This window comes from Natrix helvetica (assembly GCF_964273705.1).
Source record: "Natrix helvetica genome assembly, chromosome: 2".
Classification (NCBI taxonomy): Eukaryota; Metazoa; Chordata; class Lepidosauria; order Squamata; family Natricidae; genus Natrix; species Natrix helvetica.
The window spans coordinates 120,044,274-120,070,780 of NC_138552.1; positions in this window are offsets into that span (position 1 = coordinate 120,044,274).

The following is a 26,507-nucleotide window of genomic DNA, read 5'->3' on the forward strand; positions in this document are numbered from 1 at the left end:
CCCATTCGCTGATCTGAGCTTTCCCTGAGGAGTTAGAGCAAAGCTTATATCAGAATTGGCAAAAGAGCCCAATTCAGCCAGAAACGTAACTTTTGACCTAGAGCTCAGTTTCGAACCACATTCGTATGTTAGTGGTGTCCTGAGTCGGGGAAGCTAAAAAACAAGTCCATTCGCTGATCTGAGCTTTCCCTGAGGAGTTAGAGCAAAGCTTATATCAGAATTGGCAAAAGAGCCCAATTCAGCCAGAAACGTAACTTTTGACCCAGAGCTCACTTTCGAACCACATTCGTATGTTAGTGGTGTCCTGAGTCGGGGAAGCTAAAAAACAAGTCCATTCGCTGATCTGAGCTTTCCCTGAGGAGTTAGAGCAAAGCTTATATCAGAATTGGCAAAAGAGCCCAATTCAGCCAGAACGTAACTTTTGACCCAGAGCTCAGTTTCGAACCACATGCATATGTTAGTGGTGTCCTGAGTCGGGGAAGCTAAAAAACAAGTCCATTCGCTGATCTGAGCTTTCCCTGAGGAGTTAGAGCAAAGCTTATATCAGAATTGGCAAAAGAGCCCAATTCAGCCAGAAACGTAACTTTTGACCCAGAGCTCAGTTTCGAACCACATGCATATGTTAGTGGTGTCCTGAGTCGGGGAAGCTAAAAAACAAGTCCATTCGCTGATCTGAGCTTTCCCTGAGGAGTTAGAGCAAAGCTTATATCAGAATTGGCAAAGAGCCCAATTCAGCCAGAAACGTAACTTTTGACCCAGAGCTCAGTTTCGAACCACATGCATATGTTAGTGGTGTCCTGAGTCGGGGAAGCTAAAAAACAAGTCCATTCGCTGATCTGAGCTTTCCCTGAGGAGTTAGAGCAAAGCTTATATCAGAATTGGCAAAAGAGCCCAATTCAGCCAGAAACGTAACTTTTGACCCAGAGCTCAGTTTCGAACCACATGCATATGTTAGTGGTGTCCTGAGTCGGGGAAGCTAAAAAACAAGTCCATTCGCTGATCTGAGCTTTCCCTGAGGAGTTAGAGCAAAGCTTATATCAGAATTGGCAAAAGAGCCCAATTCAGCCAGAAACGTAACCTTTGACCCAGAGCTCAGTTTCGAACCACATGCATATGTTAGTGGTGTCCTGAGTCGGGGAAGCTAAAAAACAAGTCCATTCGCTGATCTGAGCTTTCCCTGAGGAGTTAGAGCAAAGCTTATATCAGAATTGGCAAAAGAGCCCAATTCAGCCAGAAACGTAACTTTGACCCAGAGCTCAGTTTCGAACCAAATGCATATGTTAGTGGTGTCCTGAGTCGGGGAAGCTAAAAAACAAGTCCATTCGCTGATCTGAGCTTTCCCTGAGGAGTTAGAGCAAAGCTTATATCAGAATTGGCAAAAGAGCCAATTCAGCCAGAAACGTAACTTTTGACCCAGAGCTCAGTTTCGAACCACATGCATATGTTAGTGGTGTCCTGAGTCGGGGAAGCTAAAAAACAACTCCATTCGCTGATCTGAGCTTTCCCTGAGGAGTTAGAGCAAAGCTTATATCAGAATTGGCAAAAGAGCCCAATTCAGCCAGAAACGTAACCTTTGACCCACAGCTCAGTTTCGAACCACATGCATATGTTAGTGGTGTCCTGAGTCGGGGAAGCTAAAAAACAAGTCCATTCGCTGATCTGAGCTTTCCCTGAGGAGTTACAGCAAAGCTTATATCAGAATTGGCAAAAGAGCCCAATTCAGCCAGAAACGTAACTTTTGACCCAGAGCTCAGTTTCGAACCACATGCATATGTTAGTGGTGTCCTGAGTCGGGGAAGCTAAAGAACCACTCCATTCGCTGATCTGAGCTTTCCCTGAGGAGTTAGAGGAAGCTTATATCAGAATTGGCAAAAGATCCCAATTCAGCCAGAAACGTAACTTTTGACCCAGAGCTCAGTTTCGAACCACATGCATATGTTAGTGGTGTCCTGAGTCGGGGAAGCTAAAAAACAACTCCATTCGCTGATCTGAGCTTTCCCTGAGGAGTTAGAGCAAAGCTTATATCAGAATTGGCAAAAGATCCCAATTCAGCCAGAAACGTAACTTTTGACCCAGAGCTCAGTTTCGAACCACATGCATATGTTAGTGGTGTCCTGAGTCGGGGAAGCTAAAGAACCACTCCATTCGCTGATCTGAGCTTTCCCTGAGGAGTTAGAGGAAAGCTTATATCAGAATTGGCAAAAGATCCCAATTCAGCCAGAAACGTAACTTTTGACCCAGAGCTCAGTTTCGAACCACATGCATATGTTAGTGGTGTCCTGAGTCGGGGAAGCTAAAAAACAACTCCATTTGCTGATCTGAGCTTTCCCTGAGGAGTTAGAGGAAAGCTTATATCAGAATTGGCAAAAGATCCCAATTCAGCCAGAAACGTAACTTTTGACCCAGAGCTCAGTTTCGAACCACATGCATATGTTAGTGGTGTCCTGAGTCGGGGAAGCTAAAAAACAACTCCATTCGCTGATCTGAGCTTTCCCTGAGGAGTTAGAGCAAAGCTTATATCAGAATTGGCAAAAGAGCCCAATTCAGGCAGAAACGTAACTTTTGACCCAGAGCTCACTTTCGAACCACATGCATATGTTAGTGGTGTCCTGAGTCGGGGAAGCTAAAAAACAAGTCCATTCGCTGATCTGAGCTTTCCCTGAGGAGTTAGAGCAAAGCTTATATCAGAATTGGCAAAAGAGCCCAATTCAGGCAGAAACGTAACTTTTGACCGAGAGCTCAGTTTCGAACCACATGCATATGTTAGTGGTGTCCTGAGTCGGGGAAGCTAAAAAACAACTCCATTCGCTGATCTGAGCTTTCCCTGAGGAGTTAGAGCAAAGCTTATATCAGAATTGGCAAAAGAGCCCATTCAGGCAGAAACGTAACTTTTGACCCAGAGCTCACTTTCGAACCACATGCATATGTTAGTGGTGTCCTGAGTCGGGGAAGCTAAAAAACAACTCCATTCGCTGATCTGAGCTTTCCCTGAGGAGTTAGAGCAAAGCTTATATCAGAATTGGCAAAAGAGCCCAATTCAGGCAGAAACGTAACTTTTGACCCAGAGCTCACTTTCGAACCACATGCATATGTTAGTGGTGTCCTGAGTCGGGGAAGCTAAAAAACAACTCCATTCGCTGATCTGAGCTTTCCCTGAGGAGTTAGAGCAAAGCTTATATCAGAATTGGCAAAAGAGCCCAATTCAGGCAGAAACGTAACTTTTGACCGAGAGCTCAGTTTCGAACCACATGCATATGTTAGTGGTGTCCTGAGTCGGGGAAGCTAAAAAACAACTCCATTCGCTGATCTGAGCTTTCCCTGAGGAGTTAGAGCAAAGCTTATATCAGAATTGGCAAAAGATCACAATTCAGCCAGAAACGTAACTTTTGACCCAGAGCTCAGTTTCGAACCACATGCATATGTTAGTGGTGTCCTGAGTCGGGGAAGCTAAAAAACAAGTCCATTCGCTGATCTGAGCTTTCCCTGAGGAGTTAGAGCAAAGCTTATATCAGAATTGGCAAAAGAGCCCAATTCAGCCAGAAACGTAACTTTTGACCCAGAGCTCAGTTTCGAACCACATGCATATGTTAGTGGTGTCCTGAGTCGGGGAAGCTAAAAAACAAGTCCATTCGCTGATCTGAGCTTTCCCTGAGGAGTTAGAGCAAAGCTTATATCAGAATTGGCAAAAGAGCCCAATTCAGCCAGAAACGTAACTTTTGACCCAGAGCTCAGTTTCGAACCACATGCATATGTTAGTGGTGTCCTGAGTCGGGGAAGCTAAAAAACAACTCCATTCGCTGATCTGAGCTTTCCCTGAGGAGTTAGAGCAAAGCTTATATCAGAATTGGCAAAAGAGCCCAATTCAGCCAGAAACGTAACTTTTGACCCAGAGCTCAGTTTCGAACCACATGCATATGTTAGTGGTGTCCTGAGTCGGGGAAGCTAAAAAACAAGTCCATTCGCTGATCTGAGCTTTCCCTGAGGAGTTAGAGCAAAGCTTATATCAGAATTGGCAAAAGAGCCCAATTCAGGCAGAAACGTAACTTTTGACCGAGAGCTCAGTTTCGAACCACATGCATATGTTAGTGGTGTCCTGAGTCGGGGAAGCTAAAAAACAACTCCATTCGCTGATCTGAGCTTTCCCTGAGGAGTTAGAGCAAAGCTTATATCAGAATTGGCAAAAGAGCCCATTCAGGCAGAAACGTAACTTTTGACCCAGAGCTCACTTTCGAACCACATGCATATGTTAGTGGTGTCCTGAGTCGGGGAAGCTAAAAAACAAGTCCATTCGCTGATCTGAGCTTTCCCTGAGGAGTTAGAGCAAAGCTTATATCAGAATTGGCAAAAGAGCCCAATTCAGGCAGAAACGTAACTTTTGACCCAGAGCTCACTTTCGAACCACATGCATATGTTAGTGGTGTCCTGAGTCGGGGAAGCTAAAAAACAACTCCATTCGCTGATCTGAGCTTTCCCTGAGGAGTTAGAGCAAAGCTTATATCAGAATTGGCAAAAGAGCCCAATTCAGGCAGAAACGTAACTTTTGACCCAGAGCTCACTTTCGAACCACATGCATATGTTAGTGGTGTCCTGAGTCGGGGAAGCTAAAAAACAACTCCATTCGCTGATCTGAGCTTTCCCTGAGGAGTTAGAGCAAAGCTTATATCAGAATTGGCAAAAGAGCCCAATTCAGGCAGAAACGTAACTTTTGACCGAGAGCTCAGTTTCGAACCACATGCATATGTTAGTGGTGTCCTGAGTCGGGGAAGCTAAAAAACAACTCCATTCGCTGATCTGAGCTTTCCCTGAGGAGTTAGAGCAAAGCTTATATCAGAATTGGCAAAAGATCACAATTCAGCCAGAAACGTAACTTTTGACCCAGAGCTCAGTTTCGAACCACATGCATATGTTAGTGGTGTCCTGAGTCGGGGAAGCTAAAAACAAGTCCATTCGCTGATCTGAGCTTTCCCTGAGGAGTTAGAGCAAAGCTTATATCAGAATTGGCAAAAGAGCCCAATTCAGCCAGAAACGTAACTTTTGACCCAGAGCTCAGTTTCGAACCACATGCATATGTTAGTGGTGTCCTGAGTCGGGGAAGCTAAAAAACAAGTCCATTCGCTGATCTGAGCTTTCCCTGAGGAGTTAGAGCAAAGCTTATATCAGAATTGGCAAAAGAGCCCAATTCAGCCAGAAACGTAACTTTTGACCCAGAGCTCAGTTTCGAACCACATGCGTATGTTAGTGGTGTCCTGAGTCGGGGAAGCTAAAAAACAACTCCATTCGCTGATCTGAGCTTTCCTGAGGAGTTAGAGCAAAGCTTATATCAGAATTGGCAAAAGAGCCCAATTCAGCCAGAAACGTAACTTTTGACCCAGAGCTCAGTTTCGAACCACATGCGTATGTTAGTGGTGTCCTGAGTCGGGGAAGCTAAAAAACAAGTCCATTCGCTGATCTGAGCTTTCCCTGAGGAGTTAGAGCAAAGCTTATATCAGAATTGGCAAAAGAGCCCAATTCAGCCAGAAACGTAACTTTTGACCCAGAGCTCACTTTCGAACCACATGCGTATGTTAGTGGTGTCCTGAGTCGGGGAAGCTAAAAAACAAGTCCATTCGCTGATCTGAGCTTTCCCTGAGGAGTTAGAGCAAAGCTTATATCAGAATTGGCAAAAGAGCCCAATTCAGCCAGAAACGTAACTTTTGACCCAGAGCTCACTTTCGAACCACATGCGTATGTTAGTGGTGTCCTGAGTCGGGGAAGCTAAAAAACAAGTCCATTCGCTGATCTGAGCTGTCCCTGAGGAGTTAGAGCAAAGCTTATATCAGAATTGGCAAAAGAGCCCAATTCAGCCAGAAACGTAACTTTTGACCGAGAGCTCAGTTTCGAACCACATGCGTATGTTAGTGGTGTCCTGAGTCGGGGAAGCTAAAAAACAACTCCATTCGCTGATCTGAGCTTTCCCTGAGGAGTTAGAGCAAAGCTTATATCAGAATTGGCAAAAGAGCCCAATTCAGCCAGAAACGTAACTTTTGACCCAGAGCTCAGTTTCGAACCACATGCGTATGTTAGTGGTGTCCTGAGTCGGGGAAGCTAAAAAACAACTCCATTCGCTGATCTGAGCTTTCCCTGAGGAGTTAGAGCAAAGCTTATATCAGAATTGGCAAAAGAGCCCAATTCAGCCAGAAACGTAACTTTTGACCCAGAGCTCAGTTTCGAACCACATGCGTATGTTAGTGGTGTCCTGAGTCGGGGAAGCTAAAAAACAAGTCCATTCGCTGATCTGAGCTTTCCCTGAGGAGTTAGAGCAAAGCTTATATCAGAATTGGCAAAAGAGCCCAATTCAGCCAGAAACGTAACTTTTGACCCAGAGCTCACTTTCGAACCACATTCGTATGTTAGTGGTGTCCTGAGTCGGGGAAGCTAAAAAACAAGTCCATTCGCTGATCTGAGCTTTCCCTGAGGAGTTAGAGCAAAGCTTATATCAGAATTGGCAAAAGATCCCAATTCAGCCAGAAACGTAACTTTTGACCCAGAGCTCAGTTTCGAACCACATGCGTATGTTTGTGGTGTCCTGAGTCGGGGAAGCTAAAAAACAAGTCCATTCGCTGATCTGAGCTTTCCCTGAGGAGTTAGAGCAAAGCTTATATCAGAATTGGCAAAAGAGCCCAATTCAGGCAGAAACGTAACTTTTGACCCAGAGCTCAGTTTCGAACCACATGCGTATGTTAGTGGTGTCCTGAGTCGGGGAAGCTAAAAAACAACTCCATTCGCTGATCTGAGCTTTCCCTGAGGAGTTAGAGCAAAGCTTATATCAGAATTGGCAAAAGATCCCAATTCAGCCAGAAACGTAACTTTTGACCCAGAGCTCACTTTCGAACCACATGCGTATGTTAGTGGTGTCCTGAGTCGGGGAAGCTAAAAAACAAGTCCATTCGCTGATCTGAGCTTTCCCTGAGGAGTTAGAGCAAAGCTTATATCAGAATTGGCAAAAGAGCCCAATTCAGCCAGAAACGTAACTTTTGACCCAGAGCTCACTTTCGAACCACATGCGTATGTTAGTGGTGTCCTGAGTCGGGGAAGCTAAAAAACAAGTCCATTCGCTGATCTGAGCTTTCCCTGAGGAGTTAGAGCAAAGCTTATATCAGAATTGGCAAAAGATCCCAATTCAGCCAGAAACGTAACTTTTGACCCAGAGCTCAGTTTCGAACCACATGCGTATGTTAGTGGTGTCCTGAGTCGGGGAAGCTAAAAAACAAGTCCATTCGCTGATCTGAGCTTTCCCTGAGGAGTTAGAGCAAAGCTTATATCAGAATTGGCAAAAGAGCCCAATTCAGCCAGAAACGTAACTTTTGACCCAGAGCTCAGTTTCGAACCACATGCATATGTTAGTGGTGTCCTGAGTCGGGGAAGCTAAAAAACAAGTCCATTCGCTGATCTGAGCTTTCCCTGAGGAGTTAGAGCAAAGCTTATATCAGAATTGGCAAAAGAGCCCAATTCAGCCAGAAACGTAACTTTTGACCCAGAGCTCAGTTTCGAACCACATGCATATGTTAGTGGGGTCCTGAGTCGGGGAAGCTAAAAAACAAGTCCATTCGCTGATCTGAGCTTTCCCTGAGGAGTTAGAGCAAAGCTTATATCAGAATTGGCAAAAGAGCCCAATTCAGCCAGAAACGTAACCTTTGACCCAGAGCTCAGTTTCGAACCACATGCATATGTTAGTGGTGTCCTGAGTCGGGGAAGCTAAAAAACAAGTCCATTCGCTGATCTGAGCTTTCCCTGAGGAGTTAGAGCAAAGCTTATATCAGAATTGGCAAAAGAGCCCAATTCAGCCAGAAACGTAACCTTTGACCCAGAGCTCAGTTTCGAACCACATGCATATGTTAGTGGTGTCCTGAGTCGGGGAAGCTAAAAAACAAGTCTATTCGCTGATCTGAGCTTTCCCTGAGGAGTTAGAGCAAAGCTTATATCAGAATTGGCAAAAGAGCCCAATTCAGCCAGAAACGTAACTTTTGACCCAGAGCTCAGTTTCGAACCACATGCATATGTTAGTGGTGTCCTGATTCGGGGAAGCTAAAAAACAACTCCATTCGCTGATCTGAGCTTTCCCTGAGGAGTTAGAGCAAAGCTTATATCAGAATTGGCAAAAGAGCCCAATTCAGCCAGAAACGTAACCTTTGACCCAGAGCTCAGTTTCGAACCACATGCATATGTTAGTGGTGTCCTGAGTCGGGGAAGCTAAAAAACAACTCCATTCGCTGATCTGAGCTTTCCCTGAGGAGTTAGAGCAAAGCTTATATCAGAATTGGCAAAAGAGCCCAATTCAGCCAGAAACGTAACCTTTGACCCAGAGCTCAGTTTCGAACCACATGCATATGTTAGTGGTGTCCTGAGTCGGGGAAGCTAAAAAACAAGTCCATTCGCTGATCTGAGCTTTCCCTGAGGAGTTAGAGCAAAGCTTATATCAGATTGGCAAAAGAGCCCAATTCAGCCAGAAACGTAACTTTTGACCCAGAGCTCAGTTTCGAACCACATGCATATGTTAGTGGTGTCCTGAGTCGTGGAAGCTAAAAAACAACTCCATTCGCTGATCTGAGCTTTCCCTGAGGAGTTAGAGCAAAGCTTATATCAGAATTGGCAAAAGAGCCCAATTCAGCCAGAAACGTAACTTTTGACCGAGAGCTCAGTTTCGAACCACATGCATATGTTAGTGGTGTCCTGAGTCGGGGAAGCTAAAAAACAACTCCATTCGCTGATCTGAGCTTTCCCTGAGGAGTTAGAGCAAAGCTTATATCAGAATTGGCAAAAGAGCCCAATTCAGGCAGAAACGTAACTTTTGACCCAGAGCTCAGTTTCGAACCACATGCATATGTTAGTGGTGTCCTGAGTCGGGGAAGCTAAAAAACAAGTCCATTCGCTGATCTGAGCTTTCCCTGAGGAGTTAGAGCAAAGCTTATATCAGAATTGGCAAAAGAGCCCAATTCAGCCAGAAACGTAACTTTTGACCCAGAGCTCACTTTCGAACCACATGCGTATGTTAGTGGTGTCCTGAGTCGGGGAAGCTAAAAAACAAGTCCATTCGCTGATCTGAGCTTTCCCTGAGGAGTTAGAGCAAAGCTTATATCAGATTGGCAAAAGAGCCCAATTCAGCCAGAAACGTAACTTTTGACCCAGAGCTCAGTTTCGAACCACATGCATATGTTAGTGGTGTCCTGAGTCGGGGAAGCTAAAAAACAACTCCATTCGCTGATCTGAGCTTTCCCTGAGGAGTTAGAGCAAAGCTTATATCAGAATTGGCAAAAGAGCCCAATTCAGCCAGAAACGTAACTTTTGACCCAGAGCTCAGTTTCGAACCACATGCATATGTTAGTGGTGTCCTGAGTCGGGGAAGCTAAAAAACAACTCCATTCGCTGATCTGAGCTTTCCCTGAGGAGTTAGAGCAAAGCTTATATCAGAATTGGCAAAAGAGCCCAATTCAGGCAGAAACGTAACTTTTGACCCAGAGCTCAGTTTCGAACCACATGCATATGTTAGTGGTGTCCTGAGTCGGGGAAGCTAAAAAACAAGTCCATTCGCTGATCTGAGCTTTCCCTGAGGAGTTAGAGCAAAGCTTATATCAGAATTGGCAAAAGAGCCCAATTCAGGCAGAAACGTAACTTTTGACCCAGAGCTCACTTTCGAACCACATGCGTATGTTAGTGGTGTCCTGAGTCGGGGAAGCTAAAAAACAAGTCCATTCGCTGATCTGAGCTTTCCCTGAGGAGTTAGAGCAAAGCTTATATCAGAATTGGCAAAAGAGCCCAATTCAGGCAGAAACGTAACTTTTGACCCAGAGCTCACTTTCGAACCACATGCGTATGTTAGTGGTGTCCTGAGTCGGGGAAGCTAAAAAACAAGTCCATTCGCTGATCTGAGCTTTCCCTGAGGAGTTAGAGCAAAGCTTATATCAGAATTGGCAAAAGAGCCCAATTCAGGCAGAAACGTAACTTTTGACCCAGAGCTCACTTTCGAACCACATGCGTATGTTAGTGGTGTCCTGAGTCGGGGAAGCTAAAAAACAAGTCCATTCGCTGATCTGAGCTTTCCCTGAGGAGTTAGAGCAAAGCTTATATCAGAATTGGCAAAAGAGCCCAATTCAGCCAGAAACGTAACTTTTGACCCAGAGCTCACTTTCGAACCACATGCGTATGTTAGAGGTGTCCTGAGTCGGGGAAGCTAAAAAACAAGTCCATTCGCTGATCTGAGCTTTCCCTGAGGAGTTAGAGCAAAGCTTATATCAGAATTGGCAAAAGAGCCCAATTCAGCCAGAAACGTAACTTTTGACCCAGAGCTCACTTTCGAACCACATGCGTATGTTAGTGGTGTCCTGAGTCGGGGAAGCTAAAAAACAAGTCCATTCGCTGATCTGAGCTTTCCCTCAGGAGTTAGAGCAAAGCTTATATCAGAATTGGCAAAAGAGCCCAATTCAGCCAGAAACGTAACTTTTGACCCAGAGCTCAGTTTCGAACCACATGCATATGTTAGTGGTGTCCTGAGTCGGGGAAGCTAAAAAACAAGTCCATTCGCTGATCTGAGCTTTCCCTGAGGAGTTAGAGCAAAGCTTATATCAGAATTGGCAAAAGAGCCCAATTCAGCCAGAAACGTAACTTTTGACCCAGAGCTCAGTTTCGAACCACATGCATATGTTAGTGGTGTCCTGAGTCGGGGAAGCTAAAAAACAAGTCCATTCGCTGATCTGAGCTTTCCCTGAGGAGTTAGAGCAAAGCTTATATCAGAATTGGCAAAAGAGCCCAATTCAGCCAGAAACGTAACCTTTGACCCAGAGCTCAGTTTCGAACCACATGCATATGTTAGTGGTGTCCTGAGTCGGGGAAGCTAAAAAACAAGTCCATTCGCTGATCTGAGCTTTCCCTGAGGAGTTAGAGCAAAGCTTATATCAGAATTGGCAAAAGAGCCCAATTCAGCCAGAAACATAACCTTTGACCCAGAGCTCAGTTTCGAACCACATGCATATGTTAGTGGTGTCCTGAGTCGGGGAAGCTAAAAAACAACTCCATTCGCTGATCTGAGCTTTCCCTGAGGAGTTAGAGCAAAGCTTATATCAGAATTGGCAAAAGAGCCCAATTCAGCCAGAAACGTAACTTTTGACCCAGAGCTCAGTTTCGAACCACATGCATATGTTAGTGGTGTCCTGATTCGGGGAAGCTAAAAAACAACTCCATTCGCTGATCTGAGCTTTCCCTGAGGAGTTAGAGCAAAGCTTATATCAGAATTGGCAAAAGAGCCCAATTCAGCCAGAAACGTAACTTTTGACCCAGAGCTCAGTTTCGAACCACATGCATATGTTAGTGGTGTCCTGATTCGGGGAAGCTAAAAAACAACTCCATTCGCTGATCTGAGCTTTCCCTGAGGAGTTAGAGCAAAGCTTATATCAGAATTGGCAAAAGAGCCCAATTCAGCCAGAAACGTAACCTTTGACCCAGAGCTCAGTTTCGAACCACATGCATATGTTAGTGGTGTCCTGAGTCGGGGAAGTTAAAAAACAACTCCATTCGCTGATCTGAGCTTTCCCTGAGGAGTTAGAGCAAAGCTTATATCAGAATTGGCAAAAGAGCCCAATTCAGCCAGAAACGTAACCTTTGACCCAGAGCTCAGTTTCGAACCACATGCATATGTTAGTGGTGTCCTGAGTCGGGGAAGCTAAAAAACAAGTCCATTCGCTGATCTGAGCTTTCCCTGAGGAGTTAGAGCAAAGCTTATATCAGATTGGCAAAAGAGCCCAATTCAGCCAGAAACGTAACTTTTGACCCAGAGCTCAGTTTCGAACCACATGCATATGTTAGTGGTGTCCTGAGTCGGGGAAGCTAAAAAACAAGTCCATTCGCTGATCTGAGCTTTCCCTGAGGAGTTAGAGCAAAGCTTATATCAGAATTGGCAAAAGAGCCCAATTCAGCCAGAAACGTAACCTTTGACCCAGAGCTCAGTTTCGAACCACATGCATATGTTAGTGGTGTCCTGAGTCGGGGAAGCTAAAAAACAAGTCCATTCGCTGATCTGAGCTTTCCCTGAGGAGTTAGAGCAAAGCTTATATCAGAATTGGCAAAAGAGCCCAATTCAGCCAGAAACGTAACCTTTGACCCAGAGCTCAGTTTCGAACCACATGCATATGTTAGTGGTGTCCTGAGTCGGGGAAGCTAAAAAACAACTCCATTCGCTGATCTGAGCTTTCCCTGAGGAGTTAGAGCAAAGCTTATATCAGAATTGGCAAAAGAGCCCAATTCAGCCAGAAACGTAACCTTTGACCCAGAGCTCAGTTTCGAACCACATGCATATGTTAGTGGTGTCCTGAGTCGGGGAAGCTAAAAAACAAGTCCATTCGCTGATCTGAGCTTTCCCTGAGGAGTTAGAGCAAAGCTTATATCAGATTGGCAAAAGAGCCCAATTCAGCCAGAAACGTAACTTTTGACCCAGAGCTCAGTTTCGAACCACATGCATATGTTAGTGGTGTCCTGAGTCGGGGAAGCTAAAAAACAACTCCATTCGCTGATCTGAGCTTTCCCTGAGGAGTTAGAGCAAAGCTTATATCAGAATTGGCAAAAGAGCCCAATTCAGCCAGAAACGTAACTTTTGACCCAGAGCTCAGTTTCGAACCACATGCATATGTTAGTGGTGTCCTGAGTCGGGGAAGCTAAAAAACAACTCCATTCGCTGATCTGAGCTTTCCCTGAGGAGTTAGAGCAAAGCTTATATCAGAATTGGCAAAAGAGCCCAATTCAGCCAGAAACGTAACCTTTGACCCAGAGCTCAGTTTCGAACCACATGCATATGTTAGTGGTGTCCTGAGTCGGGGAAGCTAAAAAACAACTCCATTCGCTGATCTGAGCTTTCACTGAGGAGTTAGAGCAAAGCTTATATCAGAATTGGCAAAAGAGCCCAATTCAGGCAGAAACGTAACTTTTGACCCAGAGCTCAGTTTCGAACCACATGCATATGTTAGTGGTGTCCTGAGTCGGGGAAGCTAAAAAACAAGTCCATTCGCTGATCTGAGCTTTCCCTGAGGAGTTACAGCAAAGCTTATATCAGAATTGGCAAAAGAGCCCAATTCAGGCAGAAACGTAACTTTTGACCCAGAGCTCAGTTTCGAACCACATGCATATGTTAGTGGTGTCCTGAGTCGGGGAAGCTAAAGAACCACTCCATTCGCTGATCTGAGCTTTCCCTGAGGAGTTAGAGGAAAGCTTATATCAGAATTGGCAAAAGATCCCAATTCAGGCAGAAACGTAACTTTTGACCCAGAGCTCAGTTTCGAACCACATGCATATGTTAGTGGTGTCCTGAGTCGGGGAAGCTAAAAAACAACTCCATTCGCTGATCTGAGCTTTCCCTGAGGAGTTAGAGCAAAGCTTATATCAGAATTGGCAAAAGATCCCAATTCAGCCAGAAACGTAACTTTTGACCCAGAGCTCAGTTTCGAACCACATGCATATGTTAGTGGTGTCCTGAGTCGGGGAAGCTAAAAAACAACTCCATTCGCTGATCTGAGCTTTCCCTGAGGAGTTAGAGCAAAGCTTATATCAGAATTGGCAAAAGATCCCAATTCAGGCAGAAACGTAACTTTTGACCCAGAGCTCAGTTTCGAACCACGTGCATATGTTAGTGGTGTCCTGAGTCGGGGAAGCTAAAAAACAACTCCATTCGCTGATCTGAGCTTTCCCTGAGGAGTTAGAGCAAAGCTTATATCAGAATTGGCAAAAGAGCCCAATTCAGGCAGAAACGTAACTTTTGACCCAGAGCTCAGTTTCGAACCACGTGCATATGTTAGTGGTGTCCTGAGTCGGGGAAGCTAAAAAACAACTCCATTCGCTGATCTGAGCTTTCCCTGAGGAGTTAGAGCAAAGCTTATATCAGAATTGGCAAAAGAGCCCAATTCAGCCAGAAACGTAACTTTTGACCCAGAGCTCACTTTCGAACCACGTGCATATGTTAGTGGTGTCCTGAGTCGGGGAAGCTAAAAAACAACTCCATTCGCTGATCTGAGCTTTCCCTGAGGAGTTAGAGCAAAGCTTATATCAGAATTGGCCAAAGAGCCCAATTCAGGCAGAAACGTAACTTTTGACCCAGAGCTCAGTTTCGAACCACATGCATATGTTAGTGGGGTCCTGAGTCGGGGAAGCTAAAAAACAACTCCATTCGCTGATCTGAGCTTTCCCTGAGGAGTTAGAGCAAAGCTTATATCAGAATTGGCAAAAGAGCCCAATTCAGCCAGAAACGTAACTTTTGACCCAGAGCTCAGTTTCGAACCACATGCATATGTTAGTGGTGTCCTGAGTCGGGGAAGCTAAAAAACAACTCCATTCGCTGATCTGAGCTTTCCCTGAGGAGTTAGAGCAAAGCTTATATCAGAATTGGCAAAAGAGCCCAATTCAGCCAGAAACGTAACTTTTGACCCAGAGCTCAGTTTCGAACCACATGCATATGTTAGTGGTGTCCTGAGTCGGGGAAGCTAAAGAACCACTCCATTCACTGATCTGAGCTTTCCCTGAGGAGTTAGAGGAAAGCTTATATCAGAATTGGCAAAAGAGCCCAATTCAGCCAGAAACGTAACTTTTGACCCAGAGCTCAGTTTCGAACCACATGCATATGTTAGTGGTGTCCTGAGTCGGGGAAGCTAAAAAACAAGTCCATTCGCTAATCTGAGCTTTCCCTGAGGAGATACACCAAAGATAAAATCAGAATTGGCAAAAGAGCCCAATTCAGCCAGAAACGTAACTTTTGACCCAGAGCTCAGTTTCGAACCACATGCATATGTTAGTGGTGTCCTGAGTCGGGGAAGCTAAAAAACAACTCCATTCGCTGATCTGAGCTTTCCCTGAGGAGTTAGAGCAAAGCTTATATCAGAATTGGCAAAAGAGCCCAATTCAGCCAGAAACGTAACTTTTGACCCAGAGCTCAGTTTCGAACCACATGCATATGTTAGTGGTGTCCTGAGTCGGGGAAGCTAAAAAACAACTCCATTCGCTGATCTGAGCTTTCCCTGAGGAGTTAGAGCAAAGCTTATATCAGAATTGGCAAAAGAGCCCAATTCAGGCAGAAACGTAACTTTTGACCCAGAGCTCAGTTTCGAACCACATGCATATGTTAGTGGTGTCCTGAGTCGGGGAAGCTAAAAAAACAACTCCTTTCGCTGATCTGAGCTTTCCCTGAGGAGTTAGAGCAAAGCTTATATCAGAATTGGCAAAAGAGCCCAATTCAGCCAGAAACGTAACTTTTGACCCAGAGCTCAGTTTCGAACCACATGCATATGTTAGTGGTGTCCTGAGTCGGGGAAGCTAAAGAATCACTCCATTCGCTGATCTGAGCTTTCCCTGAGGAGTTAGAGCAAAGCTTATATCAGAATTGGCAAAAGAGCCCAATTCAGCCAGAAACGTAACTTTTGACCCAGAGCTCAGTTTCGAACCACATGCATATGTTAGTGGTGTCCTGAGTCGGGGAAGCTAAAAAACAACTCCATTCGCTGATCTGAGCTTTCCCTGAGGAGTTAGAGCAAAGCTTATATCAGAATTGGCAAAAGAGCCCAATTCAGCCAGAAACGTAACCTTTGACCCAGAGCTCAGTTTCGAACCACATGCATATGTTAGTGGTGTCCTGAGTCGGGGAAGCTAAAAAACAAGTCCATTCGCTGATCTGAGCTTTCCCTGAGGAGTTAGAGCAAAGCTTATATCAGAATTGGCAAAAGAGCCCAATTCAGGCAGAAACGTAACTTTTGACCCAGAGCTCAGTTTCGAACCACATGCATATGTTAGTGGTGTCCTGAGTCGGGGAAGCTAAAAAACAAGTCCATTCGCTGATCTGAGCTTTCCCTGAGGAGTTACAGCAAAGCTTATATCAGAATTGGCAAAAGAGCCCAATTCAGGCAGAAACGTAACTTTTGACCCAGAGCTCAGTTTCGAACCACATGCATATGTTAGTGTTGTCCTGAGTCGGGGAAGCTAAAGAACCACTCCATTCGCAGATCTGAGCTTTCCCTGAGGAGTTAGAGCAAAGCTTATATCAGAATTGGCAAAAGATCCCAATTCAGCCAGAAACGTAACTTTTGACCCAGAGCTCAGTTTCGAACCACATGCATATGTTAGTGGTGTCCTGAGTCGGGAAGCTAAAAAACAAGTCCATTCGCTGATCTGAGCTTTCCCTGAGGAGTTAGAGCAAAGCTTATATCAGAATTGGCAAAAGAGCCCAATTCAGCCAGAAACGTAACTTTTGACCCAGAGCTCAGTTTCGAACCACATGCATATGTTAGTGGTGTCCTGAGTCGGGGAAGCTAAAAAACAAGTCCATTCGCTGATCTGAGCTTTCCCTGAGGAGTTAGAGCAAAGCTTATATCAGAATTGGCAAAAGAGCCCAATTCAGCCAGAAACGTAACTTTTGACCCAGAGCTCAGTTTCGAACCACATGCATATGTTAGTGGTGTCCTGAGTCGGGGAAGCTAAAAAACAAGTCCATTCGCTGATCTGAGCTTTCCCTGAGGAGTTACAGCAAAGCTTATATCAGAATTGGCAAAAGAGCCCAATTCAGGCAGAAACGTAACTTTTGACCCAGAGCTCAGTTTCGAACCACATGCATATGTTAGTGTTGTCCTGAGTCGGGGAAGCTAAAGAACCACTCCATTCGCAGATCTGAGCTTTCCCTGAGGAGTTAGAGCAAAGCTTATATCAGAATTGGCAAAAGATCCCAATTCAGCCAGAAACGTAACTTTTGACCCAGAGCTCAGTTTCGAACCACATGCATATGTTAGTGGTGTCCTGAGTCGGGAAGCTAAAAAACAAGTCCATTCGCTGATCTGAGCTTTCCCTGAGGAGTTAGAGCAAAGCTTATATCAGAATTGGCAAAAGAGCCCAATTCAGCCAGAAACGTAACTTTTGACCCAGAGCTCAGTTTCGAACCACATGCATATGTTAGTGGTGTCCTGAGTCGGGGAAGCTAAAAAACAAGTCCATTCGCTGATCTGAGCTTTCCCTGAGGAGTTAGAGCAAAGCTTATATCAGAATTGGCAAAAGAGCCCAATTCAGCCAGAAACGTAACTTTTGACCCAGAGCTCAGTTTCGAACCACATGCATATGTTAGTGGTGTCCTGAGTCGGGGAAGCTAAAAAACAAGTCCATTCGCTGATCTGAGCTTTCCCTGAGGAGTTAGAGCAAAGCTTATATCAGAATTGGCAAAAGAGCCCAATTCAGCCAGAAACGTAACCTTTGACCCAGAGCTCAGTTTCGAACCACATGCATATGTTAGTGGTGTCCTGAGTCGGGGAAGCTAAAAAACAAGTCCATTCGCTGATCTGAGCTTTCCCTGAGGAGTTAGAGCAAAGCTTATATCAGAATTGGCAAAAGAGCCCAATTCAGCCAGAAACGTAACCTTTGACCCAGAGCTCAGTTTCGAACCACATGCATATGTTAGTGGTGTCCTGAGTCGGGGAAGCTAAAAAACAACTCCATTCGCTGATCTGAGCTTTCCCTGAGGAGTTAGAGCAAAGCTTATATCAGAATTGGCAAAAGAGCCCAATTCAGCCAGAAACGTAACTTTTGACCCAGAGCTCAGTTTCGAACCACATGCATATGTTAGTGGTGTCCTGAGTCGGGGAAGCTAAAAAACAACTCCATTCGCTGATCTGAGCTTTCCCTGAGGAGTTAGAGCAAAGCTTATATCAGAATTGGCAAAAGAGCCCAATTCAGCCAGAAACGTAACTTTTGACCCAGAGCTCAGTTTCGAACCACATGCATATGTTAGTGGTGTCCTGAGTCGGGGAAGCTAAAAAACAACTCCATTCGCTGATCTGAGCTTTCCCTGAGGAGTTAGAGCAAAGCTTATATCAGAATTGGCAAAAGAGCCCAATTCAGCCAGAAACGTAATCTTTGACCCAGAGCTCAGTTTCGAACCACATGCATATGTTAGTGGTGTCCTGAGTCGGGGAAGTTAAAAAACAACTCCATTCGCTGATCTGAGCTTTCCCTGAGGAGTTAGAGCAAAGCTTATATCAGAATTGGCAAAAGAGCCCAATTCAGCCAGAAACGTAACCTTTGACCCAGAGCTCAGTTTCGAACCACATGCATATGTTAGTGGTGTCCTGAGTCGGGGAAGCTAAAAAACAAGTCCATTCGCTGATCTGAGCTTTCCCTGAGGAGTTAGAGCAAAGCTTATATCAGATTGGCAAAAGAGCCCAATTCAGCCAGAAACGTAACTTTTGACCCAGAGCTCAGTTTCGAACCACGTGCATATGTTAGTGGTGTCCTGAGTCGGGGAAGCTAAAAAACAAGTCCATTCGCTGATCTGAGCTTTCCCTGAGGAGTTAGAGCAAAGCTTATATCAGAATTGGCAAAAGATCCCAATTCAGGCAGAAACGTAACTTTTGACCCAGAGCTCAGTTTCGAACCACGTGCATATGTTAGTGGTGTCCTGAGTCGGGGAAGCTAAAAAACAACTCCATTCGCTGATCTGAGCTTTCCCTGAGGAGTTAGAGCAAAGCTTATATCAGAATTGGCAAAAGAGCCCAATTCAGCCAGAAACGTAACTTTTGACCCAGAGCTCAGTTTCGAACCACGTGCATATGTTAGTGGTGTCCTGAGTCGGGGAAGCTAAAAAACAACTCCATTCGCTGATCTGAGCTTTCCCTGAGGAGTTAGAGCAAAGCTTATATCAGAATTGGCAAAAGAGCCCAATTCAGCCAGAAACGTAACTTTTGACCCAGAGCTCAGTTTCGAACCACGTGCATATGTTAGTGGTGTCCTGAGTCGGGGAAGCTAAAAAACAACTCCATTCGCTGATCTGAGCTTTCCCTGAGGAGTTAGAGCAAAGCTTATATCAGAATTGGCAAAAGAGCCCAATTCAGCCAGAAACGTAACTTTTGACCCAGAGCTCACTTTCGAACCACGTGCATATGTTAGTGGTGTCCTGAGTCGGGGAAGCTAAAAAACAACTCCATTCGCTGATCTGAGCTTTCCCTGAGGAGTTAGAGCAAAGCTTATATCAGAATTGGCAAAAGAGCCCAATTCAGGCAGAAACGTAACTTTTGACCCAGAGCTCAGTTTCGAACCACGTGCATATGTTAGTGGTGTCCTGAGTCGGGGAAGCTAAAAAACAACTCCATTCGCTGATCTGAGCTTTCCCTGAGGAGTTAGAGCAAAGCTTATATCAGAATTGGCAAAAGAGCCCAATTCAGGCAGAAACGTAACTTTTGACCCAGAGCTCAGTTTCGAACCACATGCATATGTTAGTGGGGTCCTGAGTCGGGGAAGCTAAAAAACAAGTCCATTCGCTGATCTGAGCTTTCCCTGAGGAGTTAGAGCAAAGCTTATATCAGAATTGGCAAAAGAGCCCAATTCAGCCAGAAACGTAACTTTTGACCCAGAGCTCAGTTTCGAACCACATGCATATGTTAGTGGTGTCCTGAGTCGGGGAAGCTAAAAAACAAGTCCATTCGCTGATCTGAGCTTTCCCTGAGGAGTTAGAGCAAAGCTTATATCAGAATTGGCAAAAGAGCCCAATTCAGCCAGAAACGTAACTTTTGACCCAGAGCTCAGTTTCGAACCACATGCATATGTTAGTGGTGTCCTGAGTCGGGGAAGCTAAAAAACAAGTCCATTCGCTGATCTGAGCTTTCCCTGAGGAGTTAGAGCAAAGCTTATATCAGAATTGGCAAAAGAGCCCAATTCAGCCAGAAACGTAACCTTTGACCCAGAGCTCAGTTTCGAACCACATGCATATGTTAGTGGTGTCCTGAGTCGGGGAAGCTAAAAAACAAGTCCATTCGCTGATCTGAGCTTTCCCTGAGGAGTTAGAGCAAAGCTTATATCAGAATTGGCAAAAGAGCCCAATTCAGCCAGAAACGTAACCTTTGACCCAGAGCTCAGTTTCGAACCACATGCATATGTTAGTGGTGTCCTGAGTCGGGGAAGCTAAAAAACAACTCCATTCGCTGATCTGAGCTTTCCCTGAGGAGTTAGAGCAAAGCTTATATCAGAATTGGCAAAAGAGCCCAATTCAGCCAGAAACGTAACTTTTGACCCAGAGCTCAGTTTCGAACCACATGCATATGTTAGTGGTGTCCTGAGTCGGGGAAGCTAAAAAACAACTCCATTCGCTGATCTGAGCTTTCCCTGAGGAGTTAGAGCAAAGCTTATATCAGAATTGGCAAAAGAGCCCAATTCAGCCAGAAACGTAACTTTTGACCCAGAGCTCAGTTTCGAACCACATGCATATGTTAGTGGTGTCCTGAGTCGGGGAAGCTAAAAAACAACTCCATTCGCTGATCTGAGCTTTCCCTGAGGAGTTAGAGCAAAGCTTATATCAGAATTGGCAAAAGAGCCCAATTCAGCCAGAAACGTAACCTTTGACCCAGAGCTCAGTTTCGAACCACATGCATATGTTAGTGGTGTCCTGAGTCGGGGAAGTTAAAAAACAACTCCATTCGCTGATCTGAGCTTTCCCTGAGGAGTTAGAGCAAAGCTTATATCAGAATTGGCAAAAGAGCCCAATTCAGCCAGAAACGTAACCTTTGACCCAGAGCTCAGTTTCGAACCACATGCATATGTTAGTGGTGTCCTGAGTCGGGGAAGCTAAAAAACAAGTCCATTCGCTGATCTGAGCTTTCCCTGAGGAGTTAGAGCAAAGCTTATATCAGATTGGCAAAAGAGCCCAATTCAGCCAGAAACGTAACTTTTGACCCAGAGCTCAGTTTCGAACCACGTGCATATGTTAGTGGTGTCCTGAGTCGGGGAAGCTAAAAAACAAGTCCATTCGCTGATCTGAGCTTTCCCTGAGGAGTTAGAGCAAAGCTTATATCAGAATTGGCAAAAGATCCCAATTCAGGCAGAAACGTAACTTTTGACCCAGAGCTCAGTTTCGAACCACGTGCATATGTTAGTGGTGTCCTGAGTCGGGGAAGCTAAAAAACAACTCCATTCGCTGATCTGAGCTTTCCCTGAGGAGTTAGAGCAAAGCTTATATCAGAATTGGCAAAAGAGCCCAATTCAGCCAGAAACGTAACTTTTGACCCAGAGCTCAGTTTCGAACCACGTGCATATGTTAGTGGTGTCCTGAGTCGGGGAAGCTAAAAAACAACTCCATTCGCTGATCTGAGCTTTCCCTGAGGAGTTAGAGCAAAGCTTATATCAGAATTGGCAAAAGAGCCCAATTCAGCCAGAAACGTAACTTTTGACCCAGAGCTCAGTTTCGAACCACGTGCATATGTTAGTGGTGTCCTGAGTCGGGGAAGCTAAAAAACAACTCCATTCGCTGATCTGAGCTTTCCCTGAGGAGTTAGAGCAAAGCTTATATCAGAATTGGCAAAAGAGCCCAATTCAGCCAGAAACGTAACTTTTGACCCAGAGCTCACTTTCGAACCACGTGCATATGTTAGTGGTGTCCTGAGTCGGGGAAGCTAAAAAACAACTCCATTCGCTGATCTGAGCTTTCCCTGAGGAGTTAGAGCAAAGCTTATATCAGAATTGGCAAAAGAGCCCAATTCAGGCAGAAACGTAACTTTTGACCCAGAGCTCAGTTTCGAACCACGTGCATATGTTAGTGGTGTCCTGAGTCGGGGAAGCTAAAAAACAACTCCATTCGCTGATCTGAGCTTTCCCTGAGGAGTTAGAGCAAAGCTTATATCAGAATTGGCAAAAGAGCCCAATTCAGGCAGAAACGTAACTTTTGACCCAGAGCTCAGTTTCGAACCACATGCATATGTTAGTGGGGTCCTGAGTCGGGGAAGCTAAAAAACAAGTCCATTCGCTGATCTGAGCTTTCCCTGAGGAGTTAGAGCAAAGCTTATATCAGAATTGGCAAAAGAGCCCAATTCAGCCAGAAACGTAACTTTTGACCCAGAGCTCAGTTTCGAACCACATGCATATGTTAGTGGTGTCCTGAGTCGGGGAAGCTAAAAAACAACTCCATTCGCTGATCTGAGCTTTCCCTGAGGAGTTAGAGCAAAGCTTATATCAGAATTGGCAAAAGAGCCCAATTCAGCCAGAAACGTAACTTTTGACCCAGAGCTCAGTTTCGAACCACATGCATATGTTAGTGGTGTCCTGAGTCGGGGAAGCTAAAGAACCACTCCATTCACTGATCTGAGCTTTCCCTGAGGAGTTAGAGCAAAGCTTATATCAGAATTGGCAAAAGAGCCCAATTCAGCCAGAAACGTAACTTTTGACCCAGAGCTCAGTTTCGAACCACATGCATATGTTAGTGGTGTCCTGAGTCGGGGAAGCTAAAAAACAAGTCCATTCGCTAATCTGAGCTTTCCCTGAGGAGATACACCAAAGATAAAATCAGAATTGGCAAAAGAGCCCAATTCAGCCAGAAACGTAACTTTTGACCCAGAGCTCAGTTTCGAACCACATGCATATGTTAGTGGTGTCCTGAGTCGGGGAAGCTAAAAAACAACTCCATTCGCTGATCTGAGCTTTCCCTGAGGAGTTAGAGCAAAGCTTATATCAGAATTGGCAAAAGAGCCCAATTCAGCCAGAAACGTAACTTTTGACCCAGAGCTCAGTTTCGAACCACATGCATATGTTAGTGGTGTCCTGAGTCGGGGAAGCTAAAAAACAACTCCATTCGCTGATCTGAGCTTTCCCTGAGGAGTTAGAGCAAAGCTTATATCAGAATTGGCAAAAGAGCCCAATTCAGGCAGAAACGTAACTTTTGACCCAGAGCTCAGTTTCGAACCACATGCATATGTTAGTGGTGTCCTGAGTCGGGGAAGCTAAAAAACAACTCCATTCGCTGATCTGAGCTTTCCCTGAGGAGTTAGAGCAAAGCTTATATCAGAATTGGCAAAAGAGCCCAATTCAGCCAGAAACGTAACTTTTGACCCAGAGCTCAGTTTCGAACCACATGCATATGTTAGTGGTGTCCTGAGTCGGGGAAGCTAAAGAATCACTCCATTCGCTGATCTGAGCTTTCCCTGAGGAGTTACAGCAAAGCTTATATCAGAATTGGCAAAAGAGCCCAATTCAGCCAGAAACGTAACTTTTGACCCAGAGCTCAGTTTCGAACCACATGCATATGTTAGTGGTGTCCTGAGTCGGGGAAGCTAAAAAACAACTCCATTCGCTGATCTGAGCTTTCCCTGAGGAGTTAGAGCAAAGCTTATATCAGAATTGGCAAAAGAGCCCAATTCAGCCAGAAACGTAACCTTTGACCCAGAGCTCAGTTTCGAACCACATGCATATGTTAGTGGTGTCCTGAGTCGGGGAAGCTAAAAAACAAGTCCATTCACTGATCTGAGCTTTCCCTGAGGAGTTAGAGCAAAGCTTATATCAGAATTGGCAAAAGAGCCCAATTCAGGCAGAAACGTAACTTTTGACCCAGAGCTCAGTTTCGAACCACATGCATATGTTAGTGGTGTCCTGAGTCGGGGAAGCTAAAAAACAAGTCCATTCGCTGATCTGAGCTTTCCCTGAGGAGTTACAGCAAAGCTTATATCAGAATTGGCAAAAGAGCCCAATTCAGGCAGAAACGTAAATTTTGACCCAGAGCTCAGTTTCGAACCACATGCATATGTTAGTGTTGTCCTGAGTCGGGGAAGCTAAAGAACCACTCCATTCGCAGATCTGAGCTTTCCCTGAGGAGTTAGAGCAAAGCTTATATCAGAATTGGCAAAAGATCCCAATTCAGCCAGAAACGTAACTTTTGACCCAGAGCTCAGTTTCGAACCACATGCATATGTTAGTGGTGTCCTGAGTCGGGAAGCTAAAAAACAAGTCCATTCGCTGATCTGAGCTTTCCCTGAGGAGTTAGAGCAAAGCTTATATCAGAATTGGCAAAAGAGCCCAATTCAGCCAGAAACGTAACTTTTGACCCAGAGCTCAGTTTCGAACCACATGCATATGTTAGTGGTGTCCTGAGTCGGGGAAGCTAAAAAACAACTCCATTCGCTGATCTGAGCTTTCCCTGAGGAGTTAGAGCAAAGCTTATATCAGAATTGGCAAAAGATCCCAATTCAGCCAGAAACGTAACTTTTGACCCAGAGCTCAGTTTCGAACCACATGCATATGTTAATGGTGTCCTGAGTCGGGGAAGGTAAAAAACAACTCCATTCGCTGATCTGAGGTTTCCCTGAGGAGTTAGAGCAAAGCTTATATCAGAATTGGCAAAAGATCCCAATTCAGCCAGAAACGTAACTTTTGACCCAGAGCCCAGTTTCGAACCACATAAATATGTTAGTGGTGTCCTGAGTCGGGGAAGCTAAAAAACAAGTCCATTCGCTGATCTGAGCTTTCCCTGAGGAGTTAGAGCAAAGCTTATATCAGAATTGGCAAAAGAGCCCAATTCAGCCAGAAACGTAACTTTTGACCCAGAGCTCAGTTTCGAACCACATGCATATGTTAGTGGTGTCCTGAGTCGGGGAAGCTAAAGAACAACTCCATTCGCTGATCTGAGCTTTCCCTGAGGAGTTAGAGAAAAGCTTATATCAGAATTGGCAAAAGAGCCCAATTCAGCCAGAAACGTAACTTTTGACCCAGAGCTCAGTTTCGAACCACATGCATATGTTAGTGGTGTCCTGAGTCGGGGAAGCTAAAGAACCACTCCATTCGCTGATCTGAGCTTTCCCTGAGGAGTTAGAGCAAAGCTTATATCAGAATTGGCAAAAGTGCCCAATTCAGCCAGAAACGTAACTTTTGACCCAGAGCTCAGTTTCGAACCACATGCATATGTTAGTGGTGTCCTGAGTCGGGGAAGCTAAAGAACCACTCCATTCGCTGATCTGAGCTTTCCCTGAGGAGTTAGACCAAAGCTTATATCAGAATTGGCAAAAGATCCCAATTCAGCCAGAAACGTAACTTTTGACCCAGAGCTCAGTTTCGAACCACATGCATATGTTAGTGGGGTCCTGAGTCGGGGAAGCTAAAAAACAAGTCCATTCGCTGATCTGAGCTTTCCCTGAGGAGTTAGAGCAAAGCTTATATCAGAATTGGCAAAAGATCCCAATTCAGCCAGAAACGTAACTTTTGACCCAGAGCTCAGTTTCGAACCACATGCATATGTTAGTGGTGTCCTGAGTCGGGGAAGCTAAAAAACAAGTCCATTCGCTGATCTGAGCTTTCCCTGAGGAGTTAGAGCAAAGCTTATATCAGAATTGGCAAAAGATCCCAATTCAGCCAGAAACGTAACTTTTGACCCAGAGCTCAGTTTCGAACCACATGCATATGTTAGTGGTGTCCTGAGTCGGGGAAGCTAAAGAACCACTCCATTCGCTGATCTGAGCTTTCCCTGAGGAGTTAGACCAAAGCTTATATCAGAATTGGCAAAAGATCCCAATTCAGCCAGAAACGTAACTTTTGACCCAGAGCTCAGTTTCGAACCACATGCATATGTTAGTGGTGTCCTGAGTCGGGGAAGCTAAAAAACAAGTCCATTCGCTGATCTGAGCTTTCCCTGAGGAGTTAGAGCAAAGCTTATATCAGAATTGGCAAAAGATCCCAATTCAGCCAGAAACGTAACTTTTGACCCAGAGCTCAGTTTCGAACCACATGCATATGTTAGTGGTGTCCTGAGTCGGGGAAGCTAAAAAACAAGTCCATTCGCTGATCTGAGCTTTCCCTGAGGAGTTAGAGCAAAGCTTATATCAGAATTGGCAAAAGATCCCAATTCAGCCAGAAACGTAACTTTTGACCCAGAGCTCAGTTTCGAACCACATCCATATGTTAGTGGTGTCCTGAGTCGGGGAAGCTAAAAAACCACTCCATTCGCTGATCTGAGCTTTCCCTGAGGAGATAGACCAAAGCTTTTATCAGAATTGGCAAAAGAGCCCAATTCAGCCAGAAACGTAACTTTTGACCCAGAGATCAGTTTCGAACCACATCCATATGTAAGTGGTGTCCAGATTCGGGGAAGCTAAAAACCACTCCATTCGCTGATCTGAGCTTTCACTGAGGAGTTACACAAAAGCTAATATCAGAATTGGCAAAAGAGCCCAATTCAGCCAGAAACGTATCTTTTGACCCAGAGATCAGTTTCGAACCACATCCATATGTTAGTGGTGTCCTGATTCGGGGAAGCTAAAAAACCACTCTATTCGCTGATCTGAGCTTTCACTGAGGAGTTACACAAAAGCTAATATCAGAATTGGCAAAAGAGCCCAATTCAGCCAGAAACGTAACTTTTGACCCAGAGCTCAGTTTCGAACCACATGCATATGTTATTGGTGTTCTGAGTCGGGGAAGCTAAAAAACAAGTCCATTCGCTGATCTGAGCTTTCCCTGAGGAGTTAGAGCAAAGCTTATATCAGAATTGGCAAAAGAGCCCAATTCAGCCAGAAACGTAACTTTTGACCCAGAGCTCAGTTTCGAACCACATGCATATGTTAGTGGTGTCCTGAGTCGGGGAAGCTAAAGAACAACTCCATTCGCTGATCTGAGCTTTCCCTGAGGAGTTAGAGCAAAGCTTATATCAGAATTGGCAAAAGAGCCCAATTCAGCCAGAAACGTGACTTTTTACCCAGAGCTCAGTTTCGAACCACATGCAT